Here is a 25,218-nt window from a genome sequence, read left to right as displayed (position 1 = left end):
TTACCTGTGATGAAAATGCGTCAGGAGGAAACAACAGAGGAAGATAAAGGAGCAAGTGAAGATCACCTGTTAGTGCCTAGAAGATCCGGAAGGGGGGTATCAGCTGAGAGCATCGATTAGAGAAGAAGAGAAAATAGCTAACAATTGAAGTAAAAACAACCGACCATTAGAAGTGATGGTGAATAGTGGAAAAACTTATCTGGGTTCAGCCTAAAGAGGTTAAACATCTCACTAATTGATAACTAATTAGGATAGGGATTTGAGGTAGTAAAACAGTTAATTACTCTTAAGGTACTAATATTAGAAGATACTGTTATTGCAGTGTTGGGAAGAGATGCATTGTTTAAATTGAATTGTACAATAAGATGTACACTAGACGACTGGGTTTTTGGGAATCTGGGAATCATGTGCTTAAAAAAGATAATATCATAGGAAGGATGATAATCTATTGTTCTGTCTATTAGACAATCTGTCTGGGAAAATAAAGTTAAAAGGGGTGACTATTATTCTGGGTTACATTCTTACACTAAGGGATTTCAGGCTAGGCTAAAAGGTGTTTAGTCGGTTTGCCAAGTCTGTGTGTAATGAGTCAGAAGCAGGTGGGGAACTTTCCCAATCACATATTCTAAAAATTTGGTGGTAAAGGGATTTTGTGAATAAATCAGGGGGAAAAGTTGTAAATGTTATGAGAGAAAAGATTAGATTAAAATAAGTTAGGAGTAGATTAGGGTTGAAGGAACTCTGAGACAGTAAGCTAAGTTTCAAAGTTAGTAGTAAGAGAGAGAACAATGGTGAATGACACTGTAGAGTAGGAAGATCAAGGTAATTATAGGGGTATTTTTTATAATCAAAAGTTTGAAAGTCAGGAATTAGAGAGAGGACTGAGAGTGGGGAAAAGTGACACTAGTGGTGATAGATGGAAGTACAAGCAGAGACAACTTTTCTTTGGGGAAAACTAGGAGTAACTAAGGACATTAACACTTCAGTCTATTATAACAACAGTGAGAAGCAATTTAACTCTTTCAACATTGATAGTTATTAAAGTCATAAATATATCGCATTTGATTATAAGACAACCAATACAGCACCAATGTTAGGGAAGAATACTTATTAGGGTTAGGATGGGGACGTTTCTCCCATATGGAGAGATAATTATGGAGAATAAGTATTGTTATCAGGACCAGGAGTAGAAGCTGTTGCACCTAGTCAAAGGAGGGATAGTTTGTACAACGATATGAAGTGGAAGAGGTTAGGAGTGACTGTTCACTTATGTTGCGTAATGTTACAGAGAAAGGTCAGGGAGAATATATGTATACTTATCTAGGGCAAGCATTAGAATTTGTTCCGGTTAAGAATTATTGGTTAAAAGGCTATGTAATTCGTAAAGTGATGCCTATAATGGAAGATTTGAAATCTGTTGAAGCTTCCGCAGTCACCGAAGGAGTTCAGGAAGAATATGTTACAGTAGTCACTCGAACAGTGAATAATACACATAGGATAATGGTAACTTTTGCACTAGAAGTAATTAGGGTTGATACAGCAACTAAGTCAACTACTTTAATGGTAACTTTGGAAGGGATTAATGATACGATGGCAATAGCAAATGTAGGGAGTATGACATCGACAACAACTTTTCTGAAATTAAATGGGGAATTTTAGACACATGGGTTTATGTTACGGATGGAGAGTGCTGTCAAGGATAGTACGAATAGGGTTAAAATAGGAGAACAGATAGTAGTAGAGAGAATATAGATTAATCATGGAGGACAGGATGAGGTCTTTGATTTTAATGACAGACAAGGAGAGGTATCTGATCAGTACCGCTCGTTCTTCTGTTGTGGAAATTAGAGATAGATTAACTCATTCTGTAAGATCAGTGAGGAATCTTGAGGGTCCATGTCTGTTGAGAATTCCAGCACCAAACATGTTAGACGGTCGCGCGGCCTCTATCAGGTATGGGTCAGTCTTATGCTTTGTCATGACTGTGGTATCAGCAACAGTCATTGACAGATAAAATAATGTCGTTGTCAGAACAGTGGTTTAAGCCTAGGTTTAAGTGTTCTTGGTTAAATGAATTAACCTATGGGAATTGTTAAATGGGAAAGGAAAATCAGGTAACAACGGAACCCTGAAGTATTCAGGTGAAACATTGAGGGCTAAAAGTTGTTTTTGTTCTAATAAAACATATGAGGTAAAGGGTATGTTTATGGGAATATCAGATTGTGATGATTATATGATGACTTTGGATAAGCATGACATTAAGGGTAGTAATGAGAAATATAAGGTTACTTTTTAATATACCAGGTAGTAAGAAGAGCAGGACTTTGATGGTTAAACGATTAGCTTTTGACTGACAATGTGACTATTGGGAATTTTAGAGATATTTGGTGGGTTTGTGATGATAAAACGTATATATTCTTACCCTATGGATGGATAGGATGTTGTTAATGTCAACGTTGAAGCTTCCATATGAGGCTTTTACTATTAAAAGAGGAGTAGCACCGAACACAGATCAATCTGAAACTAGAGTTCAAAATAGGATGAAAAGGGACATGTCATAGGCTTCAAGCCTATCATTGAAGGATAAGTCTAAGGGAGAAGGGGGGACTTTATTCATGGTATGATGTAACATTTGGGAAGATCATATTGATAAATATTAGTTATACTTTGAGTCCAGATAGTTCAGATAATATCACTGGGGTTATAGATGCATTGAAGGAAATAAGGGATGCATTTGTAAGACTTGGTTGCAAGATCAGTTAGGCCCAGTAGGGGCAGTGATGGGTCAGATTTTAGTTTCAGCTTTGATAACACTGTGATGTTTGTAATTTGTTACTGATCTTTGAGAAAGCTATAATATTGAGATAGGTTGGAGAGCGATGCCTGGAGACAACACTCAGATGCCGGTGTTGACTGTTCCTGATCTGGATAAAGATGGACAAGTGGAACTGATGGATAAATATCATTTTTGATTATTTGATGATTTAAAAAAAAAAAAAAAAAAATCAATATTAGGGTGATGTTGGTATGATTTATGAATCAAAGGGGGGAATAGGTTTATGTGATTCATGTATCATTTATATATCAGTTTATATTCTTAGTTGATATTCATGTTTAATTTGAAAGTGTTTGTTTTGCAAAAGATACTGTTTGGTCGTTTCTTTTCTTTTCTTCCAGAAGCATTTGGGGGAACATATGGAGATTGAAATACTCAAACAGGAACATGGGAAGGGACAATATGACTGGAGGAGATGAAACAAGGAGGGTGTGGCTGATTCCATCATCAACAGTCCATTGGAAGTCGAGACTACAGGGAGATGAAGTGTAGTGGACTACATTCCAGTGTCTGCAATGAAATATAGACATGTGTAATACATAATTGTGTCATATTCTTAGGGATTAATTTTTGTAGAATGATGTTTGATGTTATTGAATACATGTGAGGAACTTAGATGTTTTTGTTTATTTCGTGAATGTTTAGGGACAGAGAGGCTAGGAAGGGAGAGTTTCATTGTACGGTCCAATGGGTTGACCAGCCTTACAATGGATATTTATTGGCAGGGGCTTACATGTGTATTTAATTGCATCATAGTTTCAAATGCATTTACATGGCTAATGAGTTTATCTGGAGTACCGAAGGTGGTTGCCTGGGGCAGAGGGACCGTGAGAGAATTTTACTGTCTTGATTGATGGATGGATATCTGAAAAGATGGCTGCCGGACAGTTTTTCGCTCTTACACTCCATAGAGATTTGTTCATAAAGATAGTAATGTATTCACACTTCATAAACAGTTATTTCATAGAAAGGTATTTACACTCTAGAGGAGAATGTTTTTGGTTTAATGTTAAAGATACTCAATAAGATAAATTGTTACTAGTCATAATCCTATTCTGTTTGTTTTCGAGACGTTTAGTTCGTCTCGAAGGGGGGAATATCGTATCTGAAGATTATGTCTTTGTTAAATGTTTTTCATGAAGAAATGGAATGTTGTTTACGTTAGTATATGTTTTAGTGTAACGTCATGTATAACAGACAGGAAGTGGGTTGTAGACAGGGGAGACTGGTGATTGGCCAGAAGAGGGAGCTTCATTGTTTATAAATAGGGGTTAAACGAAGAAGAAAGTCAGAGCGAGCAGCCATTCGGAGGCGTCGCTCTCCGGGTGTCATGTCACCTGTCATTTATGCTGTAACCTCGTGATTTTAATAAAAGCCTCTAACACGATGCAGCATAGACGGACTCTTTGTTGACAGCAATAATGGCCACCATTCACCCGATACGACAATACACATAAATGTTCTTGCAACATTCCGATGAAATGTCTCTAGAACATGTTCTGTGTGTGTTTGGTGGGATGCTGATAGAATATTATCTTAAGCCACAAAAAACTGGACACATGAATGTTCTTGCAACGTTCTCATGAAACAAGTCTAAAACATGAATATCTTATATTCTGAGAACATGGCAACCATGTTGTGTATGTTTGTTTTGATGTTGATTGGAATATTATCCTAACCTTTAGAAAACTGGACACATGAATGTTCTTGCAACATCCCATGAAACGTGTCTAGAAAGATTGATATTGTATATTCTGAGAACATGGTAACCACATTCTGGGTATGTTCTGTTGGAAAATAAAGGAATGTTCTCCCAACTCTAATGCCAAAACATGCTAAAAAGGTTCTCAGAAGGTTTCTGCTAACATAGATAGGGGAACATTCTAACGAATGGAAAACTGGACACACAAACATTAGGGGAACATTACGGATAACATTACAAAAACGTTCTCTCTCCCTAGAATTCTTAGCTGGGCTGACAAACTAGTGAGATTGATGGCAATTCTGCACTTTCATTTTTCATGCGTTCTGTTTTGTGTAACTATTCCACTCCATAGTGCTCGGTTGTACATAAATGAATTTGAGGCTTAACGTTGAGAATGTGAATTACTCTCGCACATCAAAACTAAAGCTGATATGTATTACATTTGAGCAAGTCATTCCAAAGAGATTAAGTTCCAAGAGTGGACTTTAAACAGAACACCAATGTCTATAAATCTAAGTGCCAACCTACCTTATGAATAGATGTATGAAGAAAAACAGAGGCTTAGCCAGCACATGTATAGACCAGGCTGCTTTGATATACAGGGCCTCAAGGCACCATATGGTCTATCCTGTCACCTTGAAGCAGAGGCCTTTCCTACACATCCCACTGGGCACACACTGGTTGAATCAATGTTGTTTCCATGTCATTTTAATGAAATGATGTTGAACCAACGTGGAATAGACGTTGAATTGATGTCTGTGCCCAGTGGGATGACTGTCCACATAGTATGAGGCGTAAGCAAAAACCACAAACATCCTCTCCCTTTCCTCCTCAGATCAGAAGATGTTCCCATGCCAGGGCCTAGGATCAATCAGTGTGATGCCTGTCACTCTGGGCTGATGTTGAGTCAGTGCACTCACACTGCCAGCTTAATGACACTATGCCAGCACAATGCCAAAATATTTGGTAACACTTTTTATGACACCCATATCTTTAATCCATATAATTGTCACACTCATATTGGTACTTCTCTAGTTGAACACTCTGAATTGGACTTTTAGTTGTATTTGCATAAGAGAGATTGTGAAAGACACAAACTAGTATTGTTGACTTTTATATTCCTTGTCTGCTCTCCCCGAAGTAGTACTCATCCGCTCCTCCATTAACCAGAATTCTGAAAGGAGGCGTCTTGCTTTACAGAAGCCCATTGTATGAGTCTCAGGTGAATAAAGAGAGCTTTTTGTGTGTGGTGTTGAAGCTCTATTATTGCAAAGACCATTTCTATTCACTGTCAAACATAGAGTAATTTAATGTCTTTTTCTTTCACTCTCATTTTCTTTCTACCAATTTCCACAGGTACTTAATGAGAGACAACTGGAGCTTCTGTCCACAGAAAAACAGAAATGTATTGTCCTCCTCCCAATCATTACCACAAGCAATGCCTCAAGTGCATTTCCTTGTGCTTGAAACTCTGGGCACCTTATATGTATATACTGTATTCTAGTCATGGCTCATCATCCTCTAAAACTACTGCTGTACACACCTTTTATATTCCTATACTGTCCATACACGCCATTATTTATATACAGTGCATTCGGAAAGTATTCAGACCCCTTGACTTTTTCCACACATTTAAATTTAACAGACGCTCTTATCCAGAGCGACTTACAGTTAGTGCATACATTTTTTATTTTTTTATTTTCTCTTTCCCCCGTGGGAATCGAACCCACAACCCTGGCGTTGCAAACGCCATGCCCTACCAACTGAGCTACATCCCTGCCGGCCATTCCCTCCCCTACCCTGGACGACGCTGGGCAAATTGTGTGCCTTAGACCACATTTTACATTACATTTTAGTCATTTAGCAGACGCTCTTATCCAGAGCGACTTACAGGAGAAATTAGGGTTAAGTGCCTTGCTCAAGGGCACATTTACGTCATTTAGCAGACGCTCTTATCCAGAGCGACTTACAAATTGGTGCATTCACCCTATAGCCAGTGGGATAACCACTTTACACTTATTTTTTTTTGGGGGGGGGTGGAAGGATTACTTTATCCTATCCCAGGTATTCTTTAAAGAGGTGGGGTTTCAAATGTCTCCGGAAGGTGGTGAGTGACTCCGCTGTCCTGGCGTCGTGAGGGAGCTTGTTCCACCATTGGGGTGCCAGAGCAGCGAACAGTTTTGACTGGGCTGAGCGGGAACTATGCTTCCGCAGAGGAAGGGGAGCCAGCAGGCCAGAGGTGGATGAACGCAATGCCCTCGTTTGGGTGTAGGGACTGATCAGAGCCCGAAGGTACGGAGGTGCCGTTCCCCCTCACTGCTCCATAGGCAAGCACCATGGTCTTGTAACGGATGCGAGCTTCAACTGGAAGCCAGTGGAGTGTGCGGAGGAGGGGGGTGACGTGAGAGAACTTGGGAAGGTTGAACACCAGACGGGCTGCGGCATTCTGGATGAGTTGTAGGGGTTTAATGGCACAGGCAGGGAGGCCAGCCAACAGCGAGTTGCAGTAATCCAGACGGGAGATGACAAGTGCCTGGATTAGGACCTGTGCCGCTTCCTGTGTAAGGCAGGGTCGTACTCTCCGAATGTTGTAGAGCATGAACCTGCAGGATCGGGTCACCGCCTTGATGTTAGCGGAGAACGACAGGGTGTTGTCCAGGGTCACGCCAAGGCTCTTCGCACTCTCGGAGGAGGACACAACGGAGTTGTCAACCGTGATGGCGAGATCATGGAACGGGCAGTCCTTCCCGGGAGGAAGAGCAGCTCCGTCTTGCCAGGGTTCAGCTTGAGGTGGTGATCCGTCATCCATACTGATATGTCTGCCAGACATGCAGAGATGCGATTCGCCACCTGGTTATCAGAAGGGGGAAAGGAGAAGATTAGTTGTGTATCGTCAGCGTAGCAATGATAGGAGAGGCCATGTGAGGATATGACAGAGCCAAGTGACTTGGTGTATAGGGAGAATAGGAGAGGGCCTAGAACTGAGCCCTGGGGGACACCAGTGGTGAGAGCACGTGGTGCGGAGACAGCTTCTCGCCACGCCACTTGGTAGGAGCGACCGGTCAGGTAGGACGCAATCCAGGAGTGAGCCGCGCCGGAGATGCCCAGCTCGGAGAGGGTGGAGAGGAGGATCTGATGGTTCACAGTATCAAAGGCAGCAGACAGGTCTAGAAGGACAAGAGCAGAGGAGAGAGAGTTAGCTTTAGCAGTGCGGAGAGCCTCCGTGACACAGAGAAGAGCAGTCTCAGTTGAATGACCAGTCCTGAAACCTGACTGGTTTGGATCAAGAAGGTCATTCTGAGAGAGATAGCAAGAGAGTTGGCTAAAGACGGCACGCTCAATAGTTTTGGAAAGAAAAGAAAGAAGGGATACTGGTCTGTAGTTGTTGACATCAGTGGGATCGAGTGTTGGTTTTTTGAGAAGGGGTGCAACTCTCGCTCTCTTGAAGACGGAAGGGACATGGCCAGCGGTCAAGGATGAGTTGATCAGCGAGGTGAGGTAGGGGAGAAGGTCACCGGAGATGGTCTGGAGAAGAGAGGAGGGGATGGGGTCAAGCGGGCAGGAACCTACACACAATACCCCATAATGACAAAGGGAAAACAGGTTTTTAGAAATGTTTGCAAATGTCTTACAATTAAAAAACAGAAATACCTTATTTACATAAGTATTCAGACCGTTTGATATGAGACTAGAAATTGAGCTCAGGACTCTGGAGCAGCGGATGCCAGTAGAACGCTACCTGCCCCAATGCATACTGCCAACTGTAAAGTTTGGTGGAGGAGGAATAATGGTCAGGCTAGGCCCCTTAGTTCCAATGAAGGGAAATCTTAATGCTACAGCATACAATGACATTCTAGACGATTCTGTGCTTCCAACTTTTTGGGAAAGGCCCTTTCCTGTTTCAGCATGACAATACCCCAATGCACAAAGCGAGGTCCATATAGAAATGGTTTGTCGAGATTGGTGTGGAAGACTGGCCTGCACAATGCCCTGACCTCAACCCCATCAAAAACCTTTGGGATTAATTGGAACGCCGACTGTGAGCCAGGCCTAATCAGCCAACATCAGTGCCCGACCTCACTAATGCTCTTGTGGCTGAATGGAAGCAAGCCCCCGCAGCAATGTTCCAACATCTAGTGGAAAGTCTTCCCAGAAGAGTGGTGTCACGAACGTCGAACGAAGAGGACCAAGGCGCAGCGTGATGAGCGAACATACTTTACTTTACTTTATTAAGTAACACACAATAAACAAAACAATAAATGATAACGTGACATCCTAGGTCTAAACACAACCAACACGTAACAAGATCCCACACCTACTGTGGGAAAACAGCCTGTTTAAATGTGGTTCCCAATCAGAGACAACCAGCAACAGCTGACACTCGTTGCCTCTGATTGAGAACCACTCTGGCCAACATAGAAATGAAACAACTAGAACTACAACACAGAACACAAACACATAGAATCTACACACCCTGGCTCAACATATAGAGTCCCCAGAGCCAGGGTGTGACAAGTGGAGGCTGTTATAGCAGCAAAGGGGGGACCAACTCCATATTAATGCCCGAGCAGGTGTCCACATACTTTTGGCAGTGTAGTATAATATATATATATATATATATATATATATACACACACAGTACCAGTCAAATGTTTGGACACACCTACTCATTCAAGGATTTTTCTTTGTTTTTACTATTTTCTACATTGGAACTGTGTACAAGTTGGGGTGCCAACCGGGTGTAATTGAGACTATACAGCCCAAGGCCTAGTACAGGAACACAGCACAGAGACACATAGTAAGAGCATAATTTACCAATGCCAATGCCATAGCCAGTGTCACTGGAAAATCGGAATAACGTACATCCCGTAAATCATATTCAGCCTGTTTCCACAACACAGAGTCAGGCAGAGCCCATCCCAAATGAGTTTTATCCCCTGTAAGAGCCCCAGTAACCCCTCAGAGAGAGGCTGCTCTAAAGTAACCTCATGAATAAATGAAGACCTTGATGTTAAGGTAGGGGAGGGGGTTGGGGGCCCGGTAAAGGGAACATGGAAAGTTAGTGGTCGTTTTCCTAGAAGCCTAGGATCTGTTTTTAAATAGACATAGATTTCAGGAAGAGTTCATGTAACTTTACAAGAAGGCCTCTGTCTATTCAACAAAATAGTATTCCCAGAGAGCAAAGATTTCCTCAGTTCACGGGAAATGCATATGGTCATGATATGCTATGCACATTGTTAATTTGGGGGAATATCAAACTTTACTAATTGAGTCTCAACAGATCTTTTATCAATGTTCCAAGTTGTTGCTTTCAGAATGAACAGGATATTGAGGGGGCCTCACGAGTCATGGTGCATCTAAAAGGATAATACACCCCACCCCCCACTTTACCCAACTCCCTACTCTGATACCCATACACCCACCCTAATCAACGGACTGAACCCCCTTACCCCAACCCTATGACCTCAGTAACCTATGACCTCACTACATAATGCACAGAGGACCATAAAGTTTTAGGTACCCTCATTTGCACCTGTTATAAAAACCCAAGTTCAAACTTTCCTTCTCCCATCTGGTATGAATATCTGGCTTTGATAACACCAAACTAAAAGTCAATACTGCTCCCTCCAAGTGCAAACTACAAATCCAGTGCGGCCCAGTTTAAACTCGCTGGAAGATGAATCGATATTCTCTGCAGACATTTTTTTATTAAATATTAAATGGAATGGAATAATATCCCCTCAAAGACATGCCACCTCAGCACAGCTGCCTGATATTTGCTTTCTTTTTCTTGCCTTTTTTGGATAAAGAATCAAGTCTCAGAACAAAGATCCTAAGCCCACAGTAGTCCCAGCAGATAGATATGTAAGGCTGTCTTTACAGAGGCAGCCCAATTCTGATATTTTTTCCACTAATTGGTCTTTTGACCAATCACTTCCGATCTTTTGTCATCAGATCTTTTTCAGAGCTGATCTGATTGGTTTATTACATTATCAGAATTGGGTTGCCTGTCTAAACGCAGCCTCAGTGATAGAATGGACCCTTAATTGACATTGGAATTAGCGCTCACAAGTCTCATGGCTTTACTTATCTCTACTCTTCTCTTAGTCAGAGAAGTCACTTCAATTAGCATTTTACTGAAACTATTTTCCATTATGGTTGTTGTTTATTCCGCATCACTAAGACACATGATTCCCAACTTCAATCAACACGTCTCCTAGACCACTGTTACACAACCCACAAGCAAGCATACAACTCCCTCCCTCGTGCCCCCTTTGGCATATCAGACCATGACCCTATACTCCTGCTTCCTGTTTACAAACAGAAGCACTCCGTAGAGAAATGGTCCTCCGAAGCTGCAGGACTGCTTTGCTAGCGCTGACTGGAATATGTTCCGGGACTCCGCCGACAGCATCGACGAGCTAACCACCTCAGTCACCGGCTTCATCAGGAAATGCATCGCCGACATTGTCCCCACAGTGAAGGTTTGCTGCTTCCGCAATCAAAAGCCCTGGATTACCAATGAGGAACGTGCTAAGCTAAAGGACAGAGCTACCGCACACAGGGCTATCGCAGCCAACCCAGAGGACACAAACGCGTACAAGAAGTACCGCTACGACCTCCACAGAGGCATCAAAACAGGCAAAAGGACAATACAGGAACAAGGTGGAATCCTATTACACCAGCTCCGACGCTCGACGCATGTGGCAGGGGCTTCAGTCCATTACAGATTACAAAGGAAGACCTAGCTGTGATCTGCCTAATGATGCCTTTCAACCAGACGAACTCAATGCATTTTATGCACGCTTCGACAAAAACAACACAGAGCCACACATGAGGGTCCCAGCATCCCAGAGGACTGGTGATCTCGCTCTCCAAGGCCGACGTGAGTAAGGCTTTTAATCTGGTCAACACTCGCAAGGCTGATTGTGGACTACATGAAACGGTACACACCCCCATCCACATCGACGGGGCCGCAGTGGAGCGGGTCAAGAGCTTCAAGTTCCTTGGTGTCCACATCACCTGAGGACTTATCATGGTCCTCTCACACCAGCACAGTCGTGAAGAAGGCATGGCAGTGCCTCTTCTCCCTCAGGAGGCTGAAACTATTTGGCATGGCCCCTCAGATACGCAGGAACTTTTAGAGCATCCTGACTGGTTGTATCACAGTCTGGTATGGCAACTGCACCGCCCTCGACCGGAAGGCCCTAAAAAGTGTGGCGATCATGTGACACTTAAATAAAGTCAACCTGTGTGTAATCTAACTAATTATGTGACTTCTGAAGGTAATTGGTTGCACCAGATCTTATTTAGGGGCTTCATAGCAAAGGGGGTGAATACAGATGCACGCACCTCTTTTCCATTATTTATTTTTTAGAGGTTTTTTTTTATTATTTATTTTTTACTTCACCAATTTGGACTATTTTGTGTATGTCCATTATATGAAATCCAAATAAAAATCCATTTAAATTACAGGTTGTAATGCAACAAAATAGGAAAAACGCCAAGGGGGATGAATACTTTTGCAAGGCACTGTATCCTGCTACTGGTCATTATTACTGCTGTTTACATGTATATATTACTATTAGTATATTACCATAAGTATTTATATATTCCTGCTACCAGTCACTTTTCAGCCATGTTTACATGTACAGTATATCCTACTAACAGTCACTTTTTATGTATAAAGCTACCTCAACCACTCCAGTACCCCTGCGCATTGAATAAGGGCTGAGCAGCTGGCTGAGCAACAACAACAACAAAACAAGCTCTCTCCTCATAGTCAGGTTAGCAATGAGAAGAACATCAGTTAGGGAACTCTATTTACTCTTGGCAGCACATAGGCTATACTCTTAGTATTCTCATACTTTATTCATCAGCAATTGGATGTGCTCGTGAGCTAGTAAGCCACTTCAATGTAAACTTTCCAGAGTGGTGTAGGGAGCAGGCTACATATTACAGCCTCCCATGTTCCCTTGAATGAACTATGTGTTTGTATCCAGCTGCTGACCTGCCAGGGCCCATAGTACAGAGCTCTAAGGAGGCAACTTATTCAAGCTAGTGTAAAAACAGATGGAAATGCCCCTAAGGTTAAGTGAAATTCCCAAACTAGCTGTAATTGCTAAAAGTTCAAACTAAGGACGGATTCTCAGGGGCTAGGATGTTGGAAAACCTGAAGTATATGTAAATGACGCTGTTTTGGATTTAGTACAATATCAAAATGCACCACTGAACAAATTCTGTTTGGTGTAAATGTATGACATTTGGTGTCAACATGGTTAGTACAAGTACATTTTAAGATTGACACTGGAAGTATGATAAATAATGACAATTGTTCTGATACATAGTATTATAGTGCTCTATAGCTTTAAATCAGCTAACTTCCGGTTCAGAACTCATTCCCACTACAAGCAATCTGAAGAAAGGCAACATACATTTTAGTTATTTAGCAGACGCTCTTATCCAGAGCATACATTTTCATACTTTTTTCATACTGGCCCCCTGTGGGAAACGAACCCACAACCCTGGTGTTGCAAGCGCCATGCTCTACCAACTGAGCTACACAGGTGAGCTCCATCTTTCTTACTTTAGGCCTTGGATAAAGATAAGTCTGTAAGTAGGCACCTTTTGCTTTTGAGTCATTAGTACATGCTTTCGTTAATTCAAGCAGTGCTTTCTAGAAGATTTATGTTTTGAAAAAATCCCAGAACCACACGGGGGGACCTAGTGAATGACCTGCAGAGAGCTGGGACCAAAGTAACAAAGCCTACCATCAGTAACACACTATGCCGCCAGGGACTCAAATCCTGCAGTGCCAGACGTGTCCCCCTGCTTAAGCCAGTCCATGTCCAGGCCCGTCTGAAGTTTGCTAGAGTGCATTTGGATGATCCAGAAGAGGATTGGGAGAATGTCATATGGTCAGATGAAACCAAAATATAACTTTTTGGTAAAAACTCAACTTGTCGTGTTTGGAGGACAAAGAATGCTGAGTTGCATCCAAAGAACACCATACTTACTGTGAAGCATGGGGGGTGGAAACATCATGCTTTGGGGTTGTTTTTCTGCAAAGGGACCAGGACGACTGATCCGTGTAAAGGAAAGAATGAATGGGGCCATGTATCGTGAGATTTTGAGTGAAAACCTCCTTCCATCAGCAAGGGCATTGAAGATGAAACGTGGCTGGGTCTTTCAGCATGACAATGATCCCAAACACACCGCCCGGGCAACGAAGGAGTGGCTTCGTAAGAAGCATTTCAAGGTCCTGGAGTGGCCTAGCCAGCCTCCAGATCTCAACCCCATAAAAAATCTTTGGAGGGGAGTTGAAAGTCTGTGTTGCCCAGCGACAGCCCCCAAAACATCACTGCTCTAGAGGAGATCTGCATGGAGGAATGGGCCAAAATACCAGCAACAGTGTGTGAAAACCTTGTGAAGACTTACAGAAAACGTTTGACCTGTGTCATTGCCAACAAAGGGTATATAACAAAGTATTGAGAAACTTTTGTTATTGACCAAATACTTATTTTCCACCATAATTTGCAAATAAATTCATAAAAAATCCTACAATATGATTTTCTGGATTTCTTTTCCTCATTTTGTCTGTCATAGTTGACGTGTACCTATGATGAAAATTACAGGCCTCTCGTCTTTTTAAGTGGGAGAACTTGCACAATTGGTGGCTGACTAAATACTTTTTTTCCCCACTGTATTTAGTCTTTGGACACATGGGGTTACTGTTATTTTACACATTTCACTGCATGATCATTACACAGGTGCACCTTGTGCTGGGGACAATAAAATGCCATTCTAAAATGTTCAGTTTTGTCACACAACACATAGCCACTGTTGTCTCAAGTTTTGAGGGAGCTTGCAATTGGCATGCTGACTGCAGGAATGTCCACCAGAGCTTTTGGTGGCGGTGGGGTTATGGTATGGGCAGGCATAAGCTATGGACAACGAACAAAATTGCATTTTATCGATGGCTATTTTTATGCACAGAGGATACCGTGACGAGATCCTGAGGCCCATTGTCGTGCCATTCATCCGCCCCCGGGGTGTGTCGCAGCCGGCCACGACCGGGAGACCCATGAGGCGGCGCGCAATTGGCCCAGCGTCGTCCAGGTTAGGGGAGGGATGTCCTTGTCCCATCGCGCTCTAGCGATTCCTTGTGGGGGCCCAGGCGCATGCACGCTGACTTCGGTCGCCAGCTGTACAGTGTTTCCTCCGACACATTGGTGCGGCTGGCTTCCGGGTTAAGCGGGCAGTGTGTCAAGAAGCAGTGAGGCTTGGCAGGGTCGTGTTTCGGAGGACGCATGGCTCTCGACCTTCACCTCTCCCGAGTCCGTACGGGAGTTGCAGCGATGGGACAAGACTAACTACCAATTGGATATCACTTAATTAGGGAGAAAAAATAAATAAATAAATGTTTACCCCCACAAAAGAAAAAAGAAACAAATACAGTAACCCCATGTGCCCAAAGACTAAATATGTGACTCGTTTCAGTAAACTAGGCATATGTCGCACATCACTACTTCACAGGAGAGGCATTTGAATGTAAACACTTATTTCTTATAAAAATGAATTTTTGGGCAGAAATGCCTTCTGGAACATATTAATTTTCATATGCCTTAATAACAAACTTGTATGCCATCTGTAAATACAAATAAAATCAAGAAATGATGAGTTGGTTTAGCCACGGAAAAAGACAAGAACCTTTCCGCTAGCCATGATTGGCTGAGATAATGGATGGGCTGTACATGCTGAGAGATGAGTTCAGATTGGTCTGCCATGTAGCATGCTTCTGTTTATAACATAAGCTGCTCAGCATGTGTAGGTAATACTTTCTAACATGGCTTTTTTGAAAGATATCACAAAGAACTGCAAAAGTGTTGCTAATGCTCTCCACTCTCTGGTGGACGATCATGCCATGCTGACTCTCTGACTCTGAAAATGAATCAGATGATGAGAAAATCCCTGATTTAGGTAAAAACTATTTCATTGAACCAGACATTGTAGAGTCTTCTGAAACGGCGATCAACAGTGTTGTTGTCACGGTAGAAGTTGACCGAATTTTGAAATCAGTGGAATGCCCGGTGGAAGCAGAGTATGATATCTAAGAAGATGGAGAAAATGCATGAGGGAGTCGAAAAGAGAACACACAGAAGGCTGTTTTATAAAACACCTGTCTCCGGATTACATCTTCAAACTAAGGGCAACCATGGCATCCGTGACGGAGTGGGAGAAGCATTCAGCCATGTATATGGGTGAGAGCGTCTAGCTAGCTACATTTTCAGATATTTTAAATTTCAGATTTTGTCAGAAAGTCGTTTTCATTGCAAGTTAAAGCCTACTGTTAACTAGCTAGCTAACGTTAGCTGGCTGGCTCGCTAGCTAATGTTACGTGTATGATCTGTGTAGTAATATTATTAGTATCTCAGAAAGCCATATCCATTACTAATTATAGCCTAATGTTAGCTAGCTAGCTAAAATGTAACCTAGTTGGTGAGCTTTAACTATCTGCAGATTAATGCATGGTGCTGTAGTGACATTATGAGTTGGGATTATGGTTAGCTAGCTAGCTACATGTCTAAACAAAAGACTCCATTATGAAAGTAACCATTTCACTGTACCGTTTACACCTTCTGTATCCTGTGCATGTGACAAATAAACTTAGATTTTATTTGATATAGTGTGTGTTTAACAGAGACGGTAATGTGGAGAACAACATAACCTGCACCACAGTCAAATTAGGATATAACGTGTCCAAGTTCAAAAATTATCCTTAGAATGTCCTCCTTTTCTTTCGTCACACTCACAACCGTAAGCTATTTTCTGTAATTAGCTCACCATCAACTTGCAAATAATTATCTTGTTGTTAGTTTATTTTCCTGTAATAATTAATAAAAACTAGCTAAAGTTAAGACGTTGTCAGCTATGATATGGTCATTATTTGAACTGGGTAGCCAGCTAACTTAACGTTAGCTAGCTAGCTAAGAAGCTAGAAACAATCCAAAACATTGTTTAGAAAGTTGCTTTTAGTTGCCTGGTTGGCTAGATTGACATTTACTAAATTCATTTTTAAAAGGGTGGGTTTATTGGTGTTACAATACACCAGTTATGCTATTTTGGACCACCAGCCTGTCTGTTTTGTGCAATAGAATATTCATCATGTCACTGCGACAACTGTTTACAGACATATCGATAGACGTAGTATGTAAATCAACCTTTAGTCTTAAAATCTTTGGTTGTTTAGTACACTACCATACTCACTCTGTTTAGCACATGGCCTCACATGTGAATCCTTAAAGAGATGGCTGGGGCTAAGGCTTAAGAGGGTGTGAACGATGCTTAATGGGTGTAGACAAAGAAGAGCTCTCCAGTAAGTGTATCAAAACATTCAAGGCCATTTTCTCAAAAGTGGGGTTACAAGTTTATCAACTTTCAAAGCAGAATTACTTTCCCATTGTTCCTCAACAGGGATGTAGCTCAGTTGATAGAGCATGGCGTTTGCAACGCCAGGGTTGTGGGTTCGATTCCCATGGGGGGCCAGTATTACAAAAAAAATACAAAAATATGTATTCACTAACTGTAAGTCGCTCTGGATAAGAGCGTCTGCTAAATGACTAAAATGTAAATGTAAAAATGTATTGTATGATAAACCATTTTCTAGCTCTGAGTCTACTTTTATCCAATGTAAAAAACACAATTTCAAATGTTGCTACATAAGACCGAATCGAGCAGGTCGGTCACATATAGTACAATGTTAAAAACACACATTGTAGAGAAACACTTTGGCAGATACAATTTTTTTCAGATTTGTCCATCAATAAGCTCAGAGAACAAGTGTCCTAAAGAAAATTATACATTTCCATTATGGACATGAATGGAATAAACAGGGCATATACAAATGAAAGATTCCCCTTACATCTTTGTCTCCCTCAAGTTGCAGGGAGATGAGACTATGTTGGCCACTGTCCAGGATCTAGGACAGAAAACAGGGCAGAAAATGAAACTGATATAGGCAGACAGGCAGACAGACAAATGCATCCAGCATGTCACACCATGGGGTGTTATAGCTCTGGTGCCCTATACCACTCTGACACTGGCTCTGACAGATGTGCATGCCCTTCCCTCTAATTATCACACAGGCGATGACCCAAACTCATTAAACACCCACGGAAATTAAAACCTTGATTGGTGGAGGTCGTCCCCTCCTCCAGACCCCAGGAACACTGTCGCTCCCTCCGATGAGCCAAAAACCCTGGTTAATCAACGAGAAGCCAGCTGCCTCACACATGGAGGAATGTTGATCTCAGATGACGAGGGAAACTGTGAGCAGAGATGTTAACTGTAGAGGGAAAGAGTCTAGAGGGGATATACACTATATATACAAAGGTATGTAGACACCCATTCAAATTAGTGGATTTGTCTATTTCAGCCACACCCGTTGCTGACAGGTATATAAAATCAAGCACACTGCCATGAAATCTCCATAGACAAACATTGGCAGTAGAATGGCCTTACTGAAGAGCTCAGTGACTTTCAACGTGGCACCTTCATAGGATGCCACCTTTCCAACAAGTCAGTTCCTCAAATTTCTGCCCTGCTAGAGTTGCCCCGGTCAACTGTAAGTGCTGATATTGTGAAGTGGAAACGTCTAGGAGCAACAACGGCTCAGCTGCGAAGTGGTAGGCCACACAAGCTTACAGAACTGGACCGCCGAGTCCTGAAGCGCGTAACATGTAAAAAAATCATCTGTCCTCGGTTGCAACACTCACTACTGAGTTCCAAACTGCCTCTAGAAGCAACGTCAGCACAATAACTGTTTGTCGGGAGCTTCATGAAATAGGTTTCCCTGGCCAAGCAGCCGCACACAAGCCTAACATCACCATGTGCAATGATAAGCATCGGCTGGAGTGGTGTAAAACTTGCCGCCATTGGACTCTGGAGCAGTGGAAACACGTTCTCTGGAGTGATGAATCACGCTTCACTATCTGGCAGTCCGATGGATGACTCTGGGTTTGGCGGATGCCAGGAGAACGCTACCTGCCCCAATGCATAGTGCCAACTGTAAAGTTTGGTGGAGGAGGAATAATGGTATGGGGCTGTTTTTCATGGTTCGGGCTAGGCCCCTTAGTTCCAGTGAAGGGAAATTTTAACGGTACAGCATACAATTACTTTCTTGACAATTCTGTGCTTCCAACTTTGTGGCAACAATTTGGGGAAGGCCCTTTCCTGTTTCAGCATGACAATGCCCCCATGCACAAAGGTCCATACATAAATGGTTTGTCGAGATCAGTAGAAGAACTTGACTGGCCTGCACAGAGCCCTGACCTCAACGCCATCGAACACCTTTGGGATGAATTGGAACGCCGATTACATGCCAGGCATAATCGGCCAACATCAGTGTCCAACCTCACTAATGCTCTTGTGACTGAATGGAAGCAAGTCCCGGCAGCAATGTTCCAACATCTAGTGGAAAGCCTTCCCAGAAGAGTGGGTTGTTATAGCAGCAAAGGGGGGACCAACTCCATGTTAATGCCCATGATTTTGGAATGAGATGTTCGACGAGCAGGTGTCCACATACTTTTGGTGATGTAGTGTATCTGTTACTTTGATAACATAGGTTACTGTCTAATGGCGGTACACTCACCATTGAGAGAAGATTGGAAACTCAAAGTTAACACAATGGTGCAGCACTCTGAAATATCTACTGTATCTTACACATTCCCTTGGAAAATACCAGGTATCACCTCCTATCTCCCCTGTCTCTGATTCTGCCTGCTTTCGGCACCTGCATCTATCTGCTATGTTTGCCAGTGCTTTCCCCAGTGATTGTTTCAACAGTGTGGGCTGTAAGAGTACATGAATACATGTTTTGACATACAGTAAGTCTGATTTAGTGTTAATTTTAGAGTGCCATCATGCTGGCTAGAGCGATCTGTTCAACGCTAAAGCTAGGAGAAGAGAGCTGATGTCCATCAAAGGTGTTTTATACAGGCCCAATCTCTAATATGTCTTCATGCCGCAGTGTGTGTGTGTTTGTGTGTGTGCGTGCGTGTGTGTGCGTGTGTGTGTGTGTGTACACTTTCCTACCTTATCGGGATCCGCATGTCCTAACAATTCACCCGAATGTCCTGACAAGGTAGGATTATAATACCTTTTTTGAAAGGTCAGGACTTTTTTCATGTCCTGAATTTGTTCAAATGCCATTTTAAGCTTAAGGGTTAGGTTTAGGGTTTTGGGGTTAAGGTTAGGGTTACGGTTAGGTTAAGGGGTAGGGTTAGGTTTAGTTTTAGGGTTAGGGAAAATATAATTTTTAATGGTCAAACATTTTTACTCCCTAAAACGTCAAGAGAAATTTCATGAAAATAAAGCTGTGTGTGTGTGGTGTGTGTATATCTGTTTGTTTGTCTCTGTCTGTGTGTGTGCACACGTGCGTTTCCATTGAGTGCTCTCTTTTTACAGGACACTCTGGGACCTGGATATAGATGTGTTCCTTTCTATATGGAGGCAGGAGCGAGAGATGAGACAAACATAGGGAGAGGGGGAGGGAGAGGAATGAGCGAGTGACAGAGGTAATGCTAAGTGAAGCTCCCTCTCCTCCCTCTCCTCCCCTTTTCACACACCTCTCTGAGCACATGATCTGGACAGCAAATCGACCACAGGGCAAGGTCGATGGATGGTACATCACATTGATGGTACAGCGCACTCGTTTTTACAAGCAGCCAAACGGTGTAGCTAAGACACAAGGAGGCTGGGACAGAAGTGATAAGGACCCAGATAATAGAGAGAGAGAGAGAGAGAGAGAGAGAGAGAGAGAGATCTACAGTGGGGGAAGAAAGTATTTAGTCAGCCACCAATTGTGCAAGTTCTCCCACTTAAAAAAGATGAGAGAGGCCTGTAATTTTCATCATAGGTACACGTCAACTATGACAGACAAAATGAGAAAAAAATATGCAGAAAATCACATTGTAGGATTTTTAATGAATTTATTTGCAAATTATGGTGGAAAATAAGTATTTGGTCAATAACAAAAGTTTCTCAATACTTTGTTATATACCCTTTGTTGGCAATGACACAGGTCAAATGTTTTCTGTAAGTCTTCACAAGGTTTTCACACACTGTTGCTGGTATTTTGGCCCATTCCTCCATGCAGATCTCCTCTAGAGCAGTGATGTTTTGGGGCTGTCGCTGGGCAACACAGACTTTCAACACAGACTTTCAACCCGACCCTGAGCCTGCCTGCCGTTTCTGTACCTTTCGGACTCTGCTCTGGATTACTGACCTCTGCCTGCCCTTGACCTGTCGTTTGCCTGCCCCCCGTTTCTGTAAATAAACTTTTGCTGTTTCGAACTGTCTGCATTTGGGTCTTATCCTGAGCATTGATATTTGTAGATGTTTTTTTGGGAGTTGGCTGACCTGATGTGGATGAAAGTAATTCATTTTCACTCAGCTTGATGCTAGGTTGGCAGACATTTTACTTCACAGGTAATTGCCATTACAGCCAAACAAACTAAAGGACAACGTCTGCCCATTGAAATCCTGGAGTGCTGATGAAGCCTTGGCAACATTTCACTCTCATGTCAATGTCAGGAACAGAATTATATACAATATATATCAACTCCTATGTTGAAGTGTGAATGACTGTGTTGATGAAAACCCTGTGTTCATCACACACACACGCACACACACTAACACACACCACACATACACACAGAGAGAGAGAGACTTGGACCATGCACTTTTCACTGAATTTTCACCTTGATCACTGAATTAATTAGAAACCCCAAAAAACTCACATTTAGGCCAGAGGGTGGTAAGGTCCAAAAGCGTTAGTGAGATACAGGAGGAGAGTTATTGGTTACGGGCTTGGAGTTCTGGAGTTCATATGACACCAATGTGTTTCTTTAATGAGATGCAGATCATGGCACCCTTCACCCGCTCTGCTGCATTGCAGTGTGTTCCTAATTAATACCAACCAAGGAACATGGAAGGGCCTTGGAAGAGCTGGAGTAGTGAGCAGAATGCTTAGTTAGCAGCAGATGGCATGCAGGAATAGCTGTAGCACATTGCCTGCTAGGGCAAACATAGGTGGTGTGGGGAGCAGGAAGCAGCCATCACATCATATGGTTCTATATAGAGCTCCCAGACATAGTGAGTTGAATGACAGCCATGCTATCTCGCACGAAAAAGAGAAACATTCATCATCAAAAGTGTAAAACTGATTATTTGCTAAAGGAGGGAAATATTCATTTTTCAGCATCATATAGTTAATCGAAAAAAGAACCCAGGGGGTTGAGTGACTGATGACTTATACACAATGTCAAGTTCCCTAATTCGACAATTAGCGTCTTTAGTACATTTATTTTGGATGAAGCCTTGCAAAGTTGTTATTCGCAGACAGACAGGTATTGGCAGTCAACAACACAAATCTACAGGTTTCACTTGTATTGCAGTGGGTCGAGATTCTGTGACAAATGCTGTTGCGGACATGAACTGCTTCAATGATGGGTCATGGAGATCAGGAATAAACATGAGTATGAATATTAGGAACTTTCCAATGGGTGATATTTACCTATCTTCTTCATGAGGATTGAAAGGTGTGCTGAATGAAGAATATGTTTTAAATCGAGAACAATTGATGACATTTTGCGCATGTCTTAGTTTGATCATAAGTTGCATCTAAAACAATGCTCTTCTTTCTCACAAATTCTCTACACACTTTCAAGCTGTGTTATTTTCCAGTAAATTAAGATATTGGATTTTAAAATGATCCACTACGGTTATGAGAAGTCCATGATTTCTAAACTGAATTTAAATTCAAATCTCCTGACAGGAATGGACATGTCCTCTAGTGCAGTTTGTCTGGGCCTTACCACCACCGTCATTCAGATGCCTCTAACCATGTTTTAAATATTTTATTTCTTCTTTCCAGGGAAGAACATGTGATTGTGCAGTAGACATGACAAACAGCTGTCATAACTAGCAATGCTTTGAAGAAGCACGTCATGTTTCCCTGATATATTTGTTCTGACCTTGTTTAGCTAACCTCAGCTGATTGATTACTCAGTGGTATCTGCCAGTTTACCAGGTGTGTCTGGCTATGCTAGCTATGCTTTTCAGTGCACAGAAGTCTTGTTAGCTGAGCCACAATATAATTGTTATTGCTTATAGACAGTGGCTTTATAAGGCAATGTGTCACGAATTCAGCCGAGGCTGCCCCTCCTCCTTTCTTGGGCAGGTTTCGGCGTTCGTCGTCACCAGCTGACTAGCCACTACCGCTCCATTTATCACTCCATTTGTCTTGTCTTGTCTTGTCAATCACACACACCTGGTACTCATTCCCAAATTAGTCTGTGTATAAGTGTTCCCTCTGCCCCCTTGTCCTTTGTGAGTGATTGTTCAGTGTAAGAGTGAGTGGCTCGGTTGAGCTACTCTTTCCTTGTATGTAGCCAAGGTGGATTTTTCCATTGTGCTAGTTTCGTTTTCACGCTTGCTGTGCTTTATTCATGTACACTGAATAAACTCTGGATTTCGGTGTTTTACCTCCTGCGCCTGACTCCGTCATTCACACCTCATCACAGAATCACTCATCTCTATGGAGTCAGCAGGAGAGGAACGCATGCCTGGAATAGTGGCAAGGGTCCAGGAACATTCCACTATGCTGGCCAGCTTGGGATCGGGTTCTTCAGGTCGTCCAACGCCTGGAGAGAAGAGGAACCGATCCGTCGAGACCAGCTGGCCAACCGGATCCAGCCACCTACATCACAGCACCCGGCAGGATCCAGATATCTCGACCATGGGCGTTCGATGGGACGCCAGCTCTATGTCAGGGATTCCTTCTCCAACTGGAGCTGTACTGCTCCAGTGTCAGGCCGGTGCCATCAGATCGAGAGCAGGTGTCAGTCCTCATTTCCTGCCTCTCGGGGAAAGCCCTGGAGTGGGCCAACGCGGTTTTGAGAGAAGGAGGAGCCGCGTTGGAGGACTACAGGGAGTTCGCCCGCCTATTTCGGGCGGTTTTCGATCACCCGCCGAGGGTCGAGAGGCGCCGGGTGGGGGGCCTTCAGTACCTCGTGGAGTGGGAAGGGTACGGTCCGGGGGGGGGGTACTGTCACGAATTCCTTGCTCGGGCAGGTTTCGGCGTTCGTCGTCACCGGCTTAATAGCCACTACCGCTCCATTTATCATCACTCCATTTGTCTTGTCTTGTCAATCACACACACCTGGTACTCATTCCCTCATTAGTCTGTGTATAAGTGTTCCCTCTGCCCCCTTGTCCTTTGTGAGCGATTGTTCATTGTAAGAGTGAGTAGCTCGGTTGAGCTACTCCTTCCTTGTATGTAGCCAAGGTGGATTTTTCCCTTGTGCTAGTTTCATTTTGACGCTTGCTGCGCTTTATTCATGTACACTGAATAAACTCTGGATTTCGGTATTTTACCTCCTGCGCCTGACTCCGTCATTCACACCTCATCACACAATGGGATAAATATATTTAGCATGAAGTAGTGTTTCATTTTGAGGACTTCATCACAGTGTTTGTGCACTCTGCATACAAAGTGGGGACACAATACACTCAGCAGAATGTCATTACTGCAGCCAAGCACAATCTCAATCCTGGGCTACGGGCTTGGAAGTTGGCCCAGAGTAGTAACTGTGATCTATGGCCCTATGTTCACCACTGCACATTAACATTTCATCTTTGGTGTGAGAGGCCTGGACTCCTGGGTGAGAAGAGACACATAATGGAAGTGTTGTTCTGGAATATGAATGCTGCATGAATGCTGCATATTTTTTCTAACACTGATCCAGGGCCAGTTTTCTGGATGAGAAATTCCCTCCAATAATCGCTAGGGCAACCAATCTTCACCTCCACCTCATCTTCACCTCACCTTCCTGCCAACACGGGGGGCCCATGCCATAGATAAGGCACACCGTTGCCACTTATTTGGACAGCAGTGGGGCTCCGGAAACTCATTTTCATTTCCAAAAGAAATTAAAATTGGGAGACACTTTGCTTCGCCTGGGCATTTCTCATGGTTCGATAAGCTTCCCCAGAAACAGATAATGGGAGATTAACTCTACACGGGGCCAGCCCTGGCCGCCATCTTCCTCTCATTAAACATTCAGGAAATGAGGCATCTGGCTGGGCGCCTCAGCAACTGAAAGCCACGGACACGTTCAATAAACTGCCGTACGACCAGCATCTGATTGGAATTTGTTGGGATTTGCACCACATGTTCCTTTGCTCGCACCCTTGTAGGACGTTAAAGCTCAATTTTATCCTGCTTATTTATTTGGTTCCCCTGCTGCCCACCCGCTGGCAATCTTAACAACGTGAATATAGCCCTGCATTTTTTTCTATAAGCCTGTTGTAGTTTAGACTGACTATATAAAAAGGTATGTGTGGAGTCCATTTGCACAGGATGTTCTATGAGAGCTTGTATGTGCAGATGTTTTATACCACTCTCAAACAGTTGGAACCCACATGCACCTGATCAACCTCCCTTTGTTCTGTCCTCTCTAAACTTGAGACCATACCCAGTCATAAACATTGTTGTCGTTCCCTTCCCCCCACATAGCAATAACTGAGGTGAGATGTAATCGCTTGATTTGGTCTCTTTCTGCTTTGCTGTCAGATGCATCTGCTACACCAGTCTGACTTGTCTCTTTTTCAGCAG

Source organism: Coregonus clupeaformis, chromosome 4 (genome assembly GCF_020615455.1).
Source record: "Coregonus clupeaformis isolate EN_2021a chromosome 4, ASM2061545v1, whole genome shotgun sequence".
Classification (NCBI taxonomy): domain Eukaryota; kingdom Metazoa; phylum Chordata; class Actinopteri; order Salmoniformes; family Salmonidae; genus Coregonus; species Coregonus clupeaformis.
Note: the sequence above shows the minus strand (reverse complement) of the source record.